This window comes from Stegodyphus dumicola, chromosome 6 (genome assembly GCF_044657685.1).
Source record: "Stegodyphus dumicola isolate Sdum_Otavi_A_Nest chromosome 6, ASM4465768v1".
NCBI classification, from domain to species: Eukaryota; Metazoa; Arthropoda; class Arachnida; order Araneae; family Eresidae; genus Stegodyphus; species Stegodyphus dumicola.
In genome coordinates this window covers 17,978,307-17,993,538 of record NC_140773.1, presented here as the reverse complement: position 1 = coordinate 17,993,538, position 15,232 = coordinate 17,978,307, and the positions used below count along the sequence as shown (strand labels likewise).

Genomic DNA, 15,232 nt, shown 5'->3' with positions numbered 1-15,232 from the left:
TTCATAAATGTCTTGGAAAATTTTTTCCACCTAAATTTAGCAGACTATTGGCAAAATAAATTTAACCTCTTGCGCTAAATATTCAACAAGTTTATAATATTGCAAAATAAAATTCAAGCAACGGCATTTAAGCTGCAAGCTGTGATTCATAAGCAATTGATTCAGGCAATGAGATCAGATATCAAAATAAAATTCCGTAACGGCTTCAAACCAAATTCCCCAATCAGAGAGCATGAATGCTATTTATTGGTGGATGAGTATATCAAAGATGTGGGTTAAAGAAGCTAGATAAGAATACAAATGAAATATGTCAATTCCTCTTCATATTACAAAATTAAAAAATATGCATTGTTTCCCAGAAAAGAAAAACTAAGAAAAGAAAGCAGAAAATGCGACATGAAGAACCATATTCCAGTTGTGTGGAATGATAAAAATTTGCCTCTTTTTTCAAAGCAGTTTTAGTAGGAGAAATGGAGAAATCAAAATATATGTGTTAAATTATAAACGAAATTAGTAAAAAATATTTTTGCTCGTAGAGTCATTAGCCTCTTTTTTTTTTTTTTTTTTTTTTTTTTTTTTTTTTTTTTTTTTTTTTTTAAGCAGGAGACATGAAAAATTAGCACAATGCCCTCACCGGGACTCGAACCTGAACCTCTCGAATACTCGCCGAGTGTGCTACCATTACACCCCGAAGACATGCAGAAAGAAGGGAGAAAATACCCTATATGGTCATTTACAGCAATGGAATAAAATGTGTTTATTACGAAAAGAAAAAATATATCGGAGTGCATTTATTTAAGAAAATGTTTCACAAAAAAATGAATACCTTTACATTCACTTTCAGCTTAGCTGCTTTAGTTCCCTGTTTTAATATACCACAACAAATTTACTAATTTGGAATATAACCACTTACCTGTTAATTCAGCTGTAGTTATAATTTTACTATTCCTTTAAATTTTCATATTTCATGGAGGAAAAAGATAACAATAATAAGTAGAAAATCCAGTGATAGGCTGAGTTCATGTAACTGTTTTGAATGATATATAATTACAGAAACATTTTTCATTAACTACAATATAGGTTGATGAAAATGTTTAAATAAAAATTACCAGTTGGATATGCCATAAACTGCATCTATTAATTCTGTATTTTCTGCTGTTAGGTTAATTTTTTTTTTTTTTTTTTTTTTTTTTTTTTTTTTTTTTTTTGCTGTTAACCGAATTTTATAATTCAGGTATACGCTTTATATTTTTAATCACCGTAGGACTAACTATACGGGAAGGTTATTTGAAATTAGTTCCATAATTAATTTTGAAATTATAGAATATGGAATAAATGCGTAAATTTTTCCATTAATTTTTTCCATTTCTCCCTCCGAAAATGATTAGTATTTTCTAAAAAGAGCCCCCTCTCTCTCTATTTTGGTTCCCATTTTTAATGGGTCTCCGATTTGGTCAGGCCCGATTTGGAAATACGTGGTAGACAATAACTCTTCTCCCGCGCTTGCCTTTTGTGCTGTTGAAATCAATATATCCAACTAGTAACAGAAAGAATCAGGATTCATTTCTGGTTAGGACACAGTTGAATTTCACTTATCTCATTCCAGAAAGTTCAATAAGTTTGTAGAGACATTAGGATTTTTTTGGAAGCAGGCAAGATGAAAAATATGCAACGCCTTTGCCGGGAATCGAACAGCGGACCTCTGGAATACCGGCCTAGTGTGCAGACCACCACACCACGAACGCACGCCAAGAAGGTGGAAGAAATAACTTATATACTTCCCCTTTTAAAGGGCGATTGGGGTCTTTTAGGGGACCCAATCGCCAAATCCTGGGTGAGGAGAATCATCATCTAACACCCTTTTATTTCGGGCGCCCCCGTAGAGACATTAGGATTCTTTTGGAAGCAGTCAAGATGAGAAATATGCAACGCTTTCGCCAGGAATCGTACCACGGACCTCTGGTATAGGCGCCCAGTGTGCAGGCCACCACACCACGAAGGCACGCCAAGAAGGTGGGAGAAATACCTAATAAGTTCTACAAACAGAGCAACTAATTTCTCTTTGAATGTACAAATTCACAGTAACAGTAAATTAAAACTTTAGTCACTACAGAGTATAATTTCAAACGTCGTCTTGAATTTTCCCTACGTTAGCAAATGGTTGATTTCTTCGCACGATAATAGCATGAAATCATGCTTTTATATATATCTGAACCCTCATTCTTAGTAGTTAGGTGGTTGGCCTCAGTGTTAAGGTAGCTGATTAAAATTTAGATGGTAGTATCTTGAAGTATAGTATTTCAGAACTGTAGTATTTCAAGATGATATCATTCTGAAGTTTCTCGTCTCTGCATTGGACATATATTACAGAATAAATTAATCTTTGCTGCAGACAAGTTACCTGCGTGGTAAGATGTTAAAATAATAGCAGTCTATCAGCTCAGGATGCGGTAAATTAGCTCAGTAGGTTATTAAATATATCACTTCGATAGCGATATTTGGTGACAGTTATCATGAGTTATGTAGCTGACTGTTTTTTGCACCAATAAATTAGTCTTTGCGGATTAGAGACTCAATACTTTTTGCTCGCTAAATCTTGAGTTGATTCGTGATAAAATTATTTTATTAATGTCCTATTTTTACCGAAAAATAAATTCGGATCTTCTGATTATATTAATCAAAAAAGAATAATGCGCTGTTTTTCGGAGAGAAAAAATTCCGTTATTTTATGCGCTTGTTATATTTTGTTGAAATGCAACTATTTCCCTTTGATTTTTTTTTTTTTTTTTTTTTCTGAAAATTGGTTTTAAATCATGCACAACGATTTACAAATTTTCACAAAATTTCCATTCTGAAGGAGAAATTAACTACATTCCATATGATTTGAAATAATTAGAGATCAGTTTGAAATATATTATTTTATACATTTCCAAAGAATATCGATTCTTGCAACACTAAACTCAGTGATTGGTATGGCATTTTTGTCTACTTAATTTTAATAAATATTCAACTTTTTATGTAAATTTTAGGGAACAGACATCTGTATTTATGTGATCAATTGCATGTTTGAATCTCTTCCCTAGTGATCAGCATTACGTGCTTAATTATGTTTTTTATAAATTATGTGCATGTTCTAAGGTGATAAAAGTAACTATGGAATTAATGTAGGTAAGGTTCTCTTTGTAATTATGTATCAGCATTATGTGTTCAAGTGTTTGGAATCAGATATTAGTTTTACTGAGTATGGTGCTGTACTTTTCTGTTTATGTTCACTTTAAAGTACTCAAGTCTGTATTTATTCCTTCTCTGCGTGTACGATGAAGGTCAGTTCGTACTTGGCTAGGATTTAGACTACATAGCATTACTTAATGATCAGTTTTATGTATTATGTTTATCAGTTTTAGTTTTAGTTTTCATGTATTACGTATGCATTTTTAAGTGTTATGTATGCAGGCATTAGGGATCAGCTTTCTGTATTTCCGTACTCAGTATCATGTTAGTTTTTCACTTTAATGTTCAGTTTTGTACTTATGTATGTATTATTCTGTCTGCAAGTACTACGAAAGAAAATGCAGGTGAATGGTTCAATTTGTAAAACAACTACAGTTTAAGTATGGGCAAAGAACTAAATTATGCAGGAATTTTTTATTTTAGTGATAACAGGTACACAATCTTTTAAATGTTCTTACATAAGAGTAAGGCACATGGAAAGTAATCTGCGTTAAATTATGTTTGGGAGCTAGGATTTTGTTTAATCATTTTTTAATCTCTCTCTTTTTTTTAAGCTTACTATGTGCAATAATTTAATAGGTTACATCTTTCCTCCATGCAGGACCCCCCCCGGGGGTCGACGTAGAGAATTCTGCGAAGCTACTGGCTAGGATCTGTACCTAGGCAGTCTCGGCCACGGGGGTATAAAATTTATGAACTTGGTGGTTCTGAAGGCTCTGGGAAAGGTCACTTATTGGCCGACCCCGGAGTCTGGCACGTCCTAGCGCGGCGTGGTTCTAGTAACCCGGGGGTCCCCGCCGGGATCGCTGGGTAATGTCCCGCTGCGACGGGCTCGCCCAAGCGACTGGTAGGAGCATTAGACGACCGGTGCTGCCTGGGGTACTTCCCCAGGTGGTGCGCTGCTCTCCTGGAGGGTAATAGTGGAGGTTGAACCACCACGACGTGCCCAAAGGGGGAGTGGACCCGGAATGAGATTGAGTTCTCGATACGGGGAATGCCCTAACCTTCTTCTTCTTCTTCCATGCAGGACCAACGATTTTACAAAACCCCCATAAATATATGACAGTTGTGTCAGGATTAGCACCCGCATGTAGACATTTAGCAAGTCCAGAAGATCCACAGTAGTTAATTTTTCAGGCAGAGTCCTCCTATCTTTACTTTATCTAACACAAGTTTCTGTCCATTCTAACAGGGATTCTTAACAGTCTTTTGATTGCTTCTTTGCTTAATTTTAAGTAGTTCCTAACAGGATACTCTTTTCCCGTACAACAACATTCAAGCTTATATGTAGACTTTATGAGGCTCTTAGCCGTCTGTTCGGCTGCGTTCCCGGAGCAGGGTAGAATAGAGAGTAGATGGTTTCTGCCAGGAAGATATCACACTGTTAGGCTAAGGCCAGGTCAGTGGTCTTCCTTGGTGGCGCTCACTCACTCACTCACTAAACTCAGTGACCCAACAGAGCAACAGTGACCCAACCCTTCTACAGAGCGATTTTCTTCAGTGCCCCGAAATCTGCTTTCTTGATCTTGGGCCCCGGGGTGCGTCAGCATATGCCCTGGACAAGTGGTCAGTTTGTCGCAAGACCCCCGGTTTTTAGTCCGCAAGCGAACTTGGTACTCATTTTATCAACCCACTCAAGGAATGAAAGGCTGAGTCAACATTTTCCAGCCCGGGGATCGAACCCCGGACCTGTGGTACAGCCGCACGACGTTCTAGCCACGATTCTTACAACACTATGGCAGATAAATAATGTTCAATTATTTAAATAAAAGTTAAAATAAAAATAGCTAAACCTTTTTTTTTCCCTGAAATAATATATCCAACTTTACATAATTGTAAAAAGGAAGCAGATTTAAATTTGAAATTACCAGCTGACAAGAAACAATATTTCACATTTAATTTCTTATTAGCAAAGTATTACTTCTTAATTTTTGAAAACTGATTCTGAATTTTAACCAATGAAAATTATATTAGTATTTTGTTGAAAGAGATAAGAGAAAACTCCTTAAATGTAAAAAAAAAAAAATAACTTCGCTTATCTTTGTATGATTTTTATTTAGATATTATTATTAATTTCATTGTTTGAATTTGTCTTCATAAAATCTTGTAATCCCCTTCTACAGAGGCGATTTTCTTGAAATTTTGCGCACATACGTATTTGAGATGGCAGTATAACATTTCATCCAATATAAGTTGATTCCGATTCCAGGTTCATGCAATGACAAGCCCCTCCCCCCCCAATAATCCCCAATAATATCCTCCCGGTTTCTATGAAAAGGTCAAAGTAAGCAGAAATTAAAATGAGCTGATCCATCCTCCGCAAGCACATGCAAATATACCTGCAATTACATTATTAGAGGATGCTAGCAATATATGTATGCCAACCAATGTCAAAGCGTGTAAGGTGAAAGACCAAATGAAATGAAATTGAACAAGATTTCAAAATATAAAAACACGGCATTTTTTTTATAGATTTTCTTCCTGTGTTAATTACGATGGTCTTATGCTGAAATCAATTTCTGACTCGCTTTTGCGAGGATAATTTTCTTGCAATTTGGCACACGTATATACAATTAAACTATATGAAATTATGTATATTGCAATGTTTCTCAATTTTGATCTGAGGTTTATCTCTTTTGATGCTCCTCTGTACTTCAGTGAGTAATTAATAAGGAAAATGCAATGCAGGTACTTTGGTACACATAAAATGAAATAAATATTGGGAAAAATAATCAAATAATGAAATATGATATTTAAACATATTTCAATATTAAGAAATTCATAGTCGAACTAAATAATTGGGTAAAAATGTTTACCAAGCAAAAAAATTATTACAAAATTACAATAACTGAAAAAATCTGATATGTACACCACATGACTTCCTCGTACGGAACATTAAATTATACACATTTTTTCTTGCATTCCGTTTAAACTTGTTGTATTGAATTAAATCTACTTCGCTGACAGTGCATAAACCACAATAGAATGAATGCATTCTTTAAAATTCACTCTATTTGTTTACCATAGCGACACTCTGGCGCTAGGTTCCCTTAACAGTATTATATTTGTTCATATTATAACTCAGAATGCACAAAATTTATATCATTTAAAGAATAGAATCATCTAATCGTTGCCACATGTTCTATTCAAATACTATAATAAAGCTAGAATAATGTATAAAAAACTTAAGCAAACAAAACAAAAACGAAACAGTTTTTCACAGACAATTGAATATTTCTCATTCAATTAATTCAGTTCTCACTTCGCGACAAGGCAAAAATACATAAAAACTCAAAATATCTGTATTAAAAATTACGAAGTAAATCTTACACACTTATTTCCTCGAAAAAATTCCAGAAAGGATTAAGCATGATTTAATTCGCAATAATAACTAAAAGCGTTATCTTTGTTGTTGCTAAGCTACGTTTCTCTAGATTGGCGAAAAATCCACTATTCTGCTGTTTCAAATGTAAACAAGAAATGGCTGCCATCAAAAAAATTGATAGGCTTAGCGGCACTTAAACAACTTTAAAATTTTTGATAATTCTAAAAATATTGCATACAAATTTACTAAAGGCATAAAAACCTTAACCGGAAGATTAGAACAACATAATTCAATCATTTTTAAAGCAAAAAATGTACAATTTACAAACATATACGAGTAAAGAAACTGAGATCACTGAGCCGGGTAACAGAGTGGATATATATATAAATATATTTATATACGTTTGGTGCGGCCGATTGCAACCAAAATACGAGGTGCACATCTACATGTTATAGCAGTTCTATATACAAAATTTCAACGTTCTGAGGCTACTCGTATTTGAGTTATGCGAGATACGTTCGTACGTACATACGTTCGTACAGACGCCACAAAAAATTCTCTTCAAAAATAATTTTAAAGCAGTTTTATAATTTTTTTGCAGGAAAAGAGTCTTTTATTCTGTCCTTACGTACAAATATCACGCAAAAACATTGTTAAATTGCAATCGATAGCGGCCAAAATAGATATTTTCGTTGAAATGCTGCCTGAAACTTTTCGTGATTACAATACTTCCTTTTTACTTCGTACAAGGAAGTAAAAAGGATAAATAAATATATAGCCATGAAACTTTTTAGGTACAAGTTCTTATTAAAAAACATTACAAATTAAAAAACAATTGTTTCAGCTACCACAACATTCTCCGTCATATGTGAATAAAAAATATATCAGATTGTTCATATTATCTGTACAGGAATATAAATATATAACGCTAAGTTATAATAAAAACACTAACACATAAATAACGCACATAAGAATGACGGCGTTTGATTCATGCAACTAAATTCTATTTGACAATTTTGATTTAAAAATCCACTGTTTTTTAATCAGAAAATAGTACTAACCAAATGCAGTTTAACTGAACCTGGAGGAAATATAAATTTCAAGCGGTTCCTGTTCTTTAACATTATATCTTCTCTTATCACCTTATGCTCGAATCTTATGACCTATAACCAACCAACTGTAACTGCTTAGCGACAAGTTGAGTATACAGTAGACTCTCGATTAACCGGAATGATACCGATTACGATGCCCAACATTAACCGAAAATCACATTTATGTAATACCACAGTAGTTACAAACAAAACTGAAATATTGTAACCTAAATTATAACCAATATAAAAGCTGTTGTAAGCGAACACATCGCGGAAGAAAAAACATCGTCGCGAAAACAACGCAGGGCGAAACCCGCGTTGTATAAAACTTGGAAGAAAAGAAAGCGAAGAAAACATCGTGGTATAAAACATCGTCATCGAAAACAAAGCTGCTCAAAAACATTATCGTAGAAAACAATGCAGTGAAAAATAAAGCACCTACAAATCATCGTATGACAATAACATCGCACACGTCTGATTTCAGACTTTAAAAACTGTAAATTTATATTTCCAGAATGATTTTTACGCTTTAGAAGAATGATCAGTAATTTACCTACATATTTCACATTTTTTAGTTAATTAATAAATTTTTGCTAAGAAAAGCAAGAAGGAAACTTAAGCATTCAATAACTGAAAATGAAAAGAAAATTAATGCTCTGCATAACAATTAATAGAATTTTAAACTTATGCAGTTAACCATTAAAGGTCATTATTTTGTTAACCTCTTTTATAAAGATATATTGGAGTTTTTCTTGAAAAATATAGCCTAAAAAATATCAGAAAAACAAACTGAAAGAAAATTATTTTACGATTTAATAATTAATTAAACAATTTTAATGTAGGAACCTCATGCAGTTACTCATCCTTCATTTTCTAATTTTTTTAGACTATAATTTTTTTGAAAAACTACCAATACAGCTTTATAAAAGAGATAAATACAATAATGATCTTTAATATTTAACTACATAAGTTTAAAATTCCTTTAACTGTTATAACTGTTAAAGGAATTAACTGTTTAACTGTTCGTGGTGTAGTGGTAGTGGTCATAACATGAAGTTTCTACTAATTTTCAGTTTTCGGATGCTTAAATTTTCTTCTTAGCTTTTAGCAAAATTCTATTAGTTTTCTCAAAAATCTAACATATATAGATAAAAATATTCCTCGCTCCTTCTAGAGCTTACAAATCATTATAAATATACATTTATAACTTTTAAAGCCTGAAAAATGTATGTCTGTCATGTTATCTTCATGCGGTGATTTATACACTGACTACCAATAAGTATTTGGACACCTGTGATAGAAAAGAAAAACTAACTTTATTCAAAATCAATAGTTGGTAGAGCCTTTACGAGAGGTAAATACAGCGTGGACCCTCCGGGGCATACTTTCCACAAGTCTTTGTATGACAGCTAGTGAGTGGTATTGTCTTCCACTCGGCTTGGAGAAGACATAGAAGTTCCTTCACCGATTTTGCACGGGTAGTGCACCCCTGAATTCGGCGATGCAACTCGTCCCAGAGGTTCTCGATAGGGTTCTGGACTCTGGGCAAGGAATTTTAAATCTGGACTCTGGGCAGGCCAGCCCATTCGATGAACTCCATTGGCACCATACCAAGCCTTGGTTAACGTCGAAACATGACAACTGGCATTGTCGTCCTGAAAGTAACAGGGGTCCAACCCGTAAAACTGCCGAAGCACATTGTCATCCAAAATAGTGCAGTAGGCATCGGAGTTGAGCTTACCATAAATGGGCACCAAGGGTCCCAGCCCATACCAGGAGAAGCACCCCCAGACTATAATTCCACCCCTGCCGAACTTGACTGTTGGCACAATGCATTCTGGCAGGAGACGTTCTCCAGGTAGAAGCCAGACCCAGACCCTGCCATCCGAACGGTAAAGGGTGAACCTTGATTCGTCACTCCAAAGAACCCGTTTCCACTGATCTATGGTCCAATTTCGATGTGCTTTGCACCACATTAACCGAGCCGACTCGGGGCACATTCCGACAATCACCGCTCACCTTCCACTTCTTAATCACATAGGCCACTGTCGATTTTGGGTACTTCAGATCGCTAGATATGTCCCTTAAGGATCGGCCACATTTGTGATACCCGATAATTATACCTTTCTCGAAATCAGAGAGCTCCGAACTGCGAGGCATCTTGCATGCGACTAAAGCAGATGCTGTTTCCTACACGATATATACCGACGGAGTCCGTGACGTACCTTAGGACCGCAGATATCGTCACTTGCATAGGTGTCCAAATACATATTGGTAGTCAGTGTAGGTGCTTTATTTTTAGCACGATATTTTCTACGGCGATGTTTTTGAACCGTTTTATTTTCGACAAAGATTCTTTACACTGCGATATTTTAGAGCTACGATGCAATCTCCTTGCTCTCTTTTCTCCCACGATGTTTTTGTACGACGATGTTTTCGCCTTGCATTGTTTTTTTTCTCGATGTTTCTGCCGGTTTTCGGTGGACATCCACAAAAATATTACTCACGATTTACTCATATTTTTATGCACTTTTATTTGAAGAACATGTTTATCTTACTTTCAACAGGCATTCAAGAGAACACACAGAAAACAGAACGAATACTTTTGTTTATACTATATTCCGATGGAAGTCAATAAGAAATAAAAGCGTTATATCTGTACACTGAGTATATTTGCACATTTAGTATATTTTTACGTTTTAGTAATTTATTCTGACGGATGATTCAACAATTTTTATATTTTCCGAATTAAGGGGTATTTCGGATATAATATAGAATTCCTAAATATTGTGAGAACATCTGCTATTACAGCTGTAGTCCCATGGATTTTTTCATCTCTTTTTTATTTTCAGTGGAAATTGTGTCTTATTCTGATTCTTTTACAGTGATTATTCCATCGTTTCGTCGCAAAGAAACCTAACATTTTTAAACAAGTTCCGGTTAATCAACAACCCGGTTAATTCATCCTTGTTAATAGCGACTTGACTATAGTTGGTTCTGTAGATTGGGTGCACATTGATGTTATTGTTGTTGTCTTGTCCAGAGCCTACTCCAAAGAGAGGTTGAATTTCTTCTTTTACTATCCAATTTTGAGGGAGAGCACCCGGGGAGATAATGAATCTTCCACCCCTCTCCCCCTTCCACAAATCCACACGAGAGGACTTTTGGCTCGGCGCATATTTAGAGTGCCGCCATTCCTCATCGACACTATTACTATACACTTACAAACGGCCATGTTATAAGGTATTTCTCCCGATTTCCAAGCGTCCTTCGTGGTGTAGTGGTTCTGCACGCTGGGCCGGTATTCCAGAGGTCCGTGGTTCGATTTCCGGCGAAGGCGTTTGCTAATTTTCATCTTGTCTGCTTTCAAAAAAACACCTAATGTCTCTACAGTGGCGCCAGAACTAAAAGGGTTGTGGATGATGATTCTTCACACCCAGGATTTGGCGACTAGGTCCCCTAAAACCCTAGTCGCCCTTTAAAAAGGGGAGTATATAAGGTATTTCTCCCGATTTCCAAGCGTCCTTCGTGGTGTAGTGGTTCTGCACGCTGGGCCGGTATTCCAGAGGTCCGTGGTTCGATTCCCGGAGAAGGCGTTTGCTAATTTTTCAATTCTCCTGGTTCCAAACAATACCTAATGTCTCTACAATGTCTTCTCCGTGATTCGAACCCAGGCCCTTTGGTACCGTAGTAGGCTTCCCTAGCCACTATACCTTCTGAGTTACTATGTTACTGGTTATTTATATTATATGAAAAATATTACTAATTTCTTAGTTTAAATGTCAGGTTACTCATAAATCACATTAAATAATACAGCATAAACGTTTATCATTATTAAATTTAATTTTTAAAGTAGTCTTTGGATAAAAAATGAAAATATTAAACAAATCAGTTTATACATATATAATACTAATAAGTGCTTAAATTAACTTAAAAACTTCTTTAATATTATTTTTTATTAAATAATACACATAAAAGAATTTATTTTTAGTCACCAATGACCAAGAATGTTATGACAGCTAAAAAACATCATTTTTTACCATATAATTCTTTTCATTAAAACTATGTTTCTTTGCAGATATTTTGTTTAACTCGTATTAAGGATTCCATGAAATTAGTTTATGCTCTTTTTAACTACTGTATTTACCCGCGTATACGTCGATACCGCGTATAAGTCGACCCCCCCGCCCACTTCGACATAAAAAATTCGTAGAAAATAAGAAACCCGCGTATAAGTCGACCCCCCTCTTCCGAAATCGATCGAGAAACTTCGAAAAAAATTTTTTAAATACTACATTTATTCAAAATCATCTGAGGGAAAAAAAAAAGTAAATATACGATAAAAAATACCTTGGTAAATAAACAAAATCAAAATCCTTCAACGTCCGATTCATGGTCAGATTCGCCAAACATTTCATAGAACTCTTCTGTCGTCATTGGCTCGTCATCATACATATTTTCAGTCTCGAACTCTGTATTGTTACAATCACTACTAGAGCCTTCGTCGTCATTTTCACTTTCAAAAACAGCATCATCTTCCGTGCCGTCTAGTTCGTTGCTAATACAACATTTTTTAAATGATTTGATAATCATTTCAGAGGGTATTTCGTTCCAAGCATCTTTAACCCACTGAGCAATTAATGTAATATCGGGCTTTTTAATGTTGCCTCCCTTTGTAAATGTTGGTCGACCGGAACTAATCCACTCTGCCCAATATTTTCTAACATTTACTTTGAAGGGCTTATTGAGGCAGACATCTAGGGGTTGAATAACGGATGTCAATCCTCCCGGAATTACGGCCACAGTCATTTTTAGGTGTTTTGTCACTTTTGTCACTTCTTCAGAAAAGTGTCCATGAAAAGAATCGTATACTAAAAGAGAAGGTTTTTTGAAAGCTCTGTGATTAGTTCGTCACATAATTTAAGTCATGAAATTACTTCAAGTAAGTGACTTATTTGATAATTCGTCCAATTTGAGTGCGGGAAGAAAACAACTGCATTATATAAAGAAATTTTTGAACTTCCGATTCTTTTAATTTTTTATGGCCCCGTGTATAAGTCGACCCCCCACTTTGAAGTCTTTTTTTTGTCCAAAATATCTCGACTTATACGCGGGTATATACGGTAAATAATGGGTCTGAAAGGAAAAGGACGCAAGAACGAGTGATAGCTATATCAAAAATGAATATCATATACTCTTATCAGCAGGAGTCACAACGCTTATTGTAATGAGAGGTTAACCTCAGTAGACAGTAATAAAGATATGAATAAACTAAAAACAACTTAACAAAACCATGTACTTTCTTTTACAATTCGCATAATCTTCGTCAGTGACTTTAAAATCTAAAAGAATTACGATTTATGTGAAAAAAAAATGTTATAATATGCTTCATAAAAAACTAAAAAATTTTTGCAAAATAAAAATTGCTATAATATGCTTCATAAAAAACTAAAAAATTTTTGCTTTTAAAAATTTCAAAATCATCATGATACCATAATTCAGCTTCGTATGAAGACTAAGTTTAAACATGACGGCACTTGTTAAATGTGTTAAATAATGAGATACATACTTACTTTTTTTAATTTTATGGCAAACATGCACATGTGTGAATTACATAATGAGCGGAAATATTATAGTAAATCTTGACTTTTGTGACACATAATAATGCTAAGATTTATTAAATTTGCTATCGGATCTAAATTAATGACATGGAAGGAATTTTACTTACCAGTCTTTTAAGAATTTATCACACCGCTGCAATTTGCTCCTCGAATGATTAAAGCTATCAAAGTATTTTTAGAAATTTTGTATCAATGGTGCTTCTCTAGGTTTTGACGGTCACAGCCTTAGATATCTCCACATGTAATCGCCGCGTGTTAGCTGCATGGGACTGTAATGGGTAACTCATAGTTTTGACACAGTTATGAATTGGTCAAATTAATTCTTTTGTAATCGCAAATCGTATAAAAGTAATTAGCTGTGGGAAACGTGAAATGAAGTAGGAATTTCTTTTTTCACGCAGCTATGGTTTTTTTTCCCCTTCCGCTTCAATGGAAGACAATTAGCACAAACGTAAAATTGGCAGCAAAAAGGGAAAGGCTTCACAACCTGATTCCTGAGTTCGGCCACATCCTCTTTGACCCGACGTAAAGTGTGTCGCAGTTCACGAGTCTTTTCGAGCTCTTGCTGCTTTAGGGGTTGTCATTGAATTTCGAGTTGGCCTGTAGTCTCATGCTTGATGTGCTTCATGATACATTAAACTGAAACGGGAAATATTAAATTACGTGGTTTCAGAACGTTATGAAAACAGATCGCTTCACTCCACGGTATCATTTCCTTTGTCACTAGATACACTTCCCTTCCTTTTACCAGAGCATTTAATTTAACTGCTGATATTTCAGCTATATTTCCCTACAAAATATTCGTCTGCCTTGCATATTTCTGAATCACTTATCAAATAATATAATACGGAAATGTAAAACGAATGACAGCAAGCAAGCTCTTTTGTTTCTAGCTCTCTACAAGGGCGTAACTGTACTGACCAGAACATCTGTTCCTTAACCAACACAATAGCACAGAGTTCAAATTCCACTTTGTCAAAGAATAAAAATTGGAACAGATGCATATAAGCACAGATGACAGCCAAATTTAAAAGAATTTTAGGTGAAATAAGAAATACTTAGAATATGAAGGCTGCATACCAAACGAATAAGAGAAAGCTACAGATGTATTCGGTATTTTTCGAGAATTTCTTACAGCTACGACAGTGAAAAATAAATATTCTAACCTGAGTAGACTAATAAATTATAGATATAAAAATATAAATTAAAAATAAGTATTATGACTTGTCGATACGAGAATAATCTGCATTTGAATGAATTTGCATTATGTGTATAAAATTCAAACTAAAATCATAAATATTGCAGATATGGTTTGATTATAATAAAAACTGCGGTAAGTCTGTAAAACAAATTTGCTGAAATAAGGCATTATTTAATTTTCGGGATATATTATCAAACTGATTCTATCTGAAAATCTGTTTTCGTCTTTTTCTCCATATGTACGTACAATTTTTTATATTTATCTTTATTTGCATTTATTTGAAACACAGCATAGCACATAAGAATATTTATCTATAGGCAATATTACCTTTTTATGTGTATGTTTTAGTTGTTGCTGTCTTGTCCATATTACAAGGAATAATGTTTGCCAGAGGCTACACCAAAGAGAGGTTGGACTTCTTCTAAAGGGAGGGATGCCTTCGTGGAGGACTTTCTAAGGAAAACTGGCTCGTATACACGTTACACATGGGGAAAACCACGAAAACGCCCATGCAGCCAGCCCGTTCGCGAGATTCGAACCTCGGACCGAACTACCAGTATTCAGCGACGTATGTTTTAGTAAAGTGATCTTGCGAAAGGGCTTTCTAAATACAAGATTGTAAATTTTTATAATGCATGCAGAAAAATCATGCAAATAAGACAATAAGACTAACACGGTTGGTGGGAGGGGGAAACGGTTTCCTTTCTTAACATACCCGTCCATATCGTTGATTCAAATTAGTTCATTTCTGGAAACTTAAATA

General features: G+C 34.8%; 1 protein-coding gene across 2 annotated transcripts in view; it reads right to left on the bottom strand.

Moving 5' to 3' along the window:
* Positions 1–13,975, bottom strand: part of LOC118189879 (organic cation transporter protein-like) — a 199,943-nt gene extending 185,968 nt beyond the window's left edge. For both annotated transcript variants that reach the window (XM_085818152.1, XM_085818153.1), the window contains exon 1: positions 13,376–13,975. The gene's annotated coding sequence lies outside the window, so the exon portion shown is untranslated. The remainder of the gene's footprint in view (positions 1–13,375) is intronic.
* Positions 13,976–15,232: the final 1,257 nt, after the last annotated feature.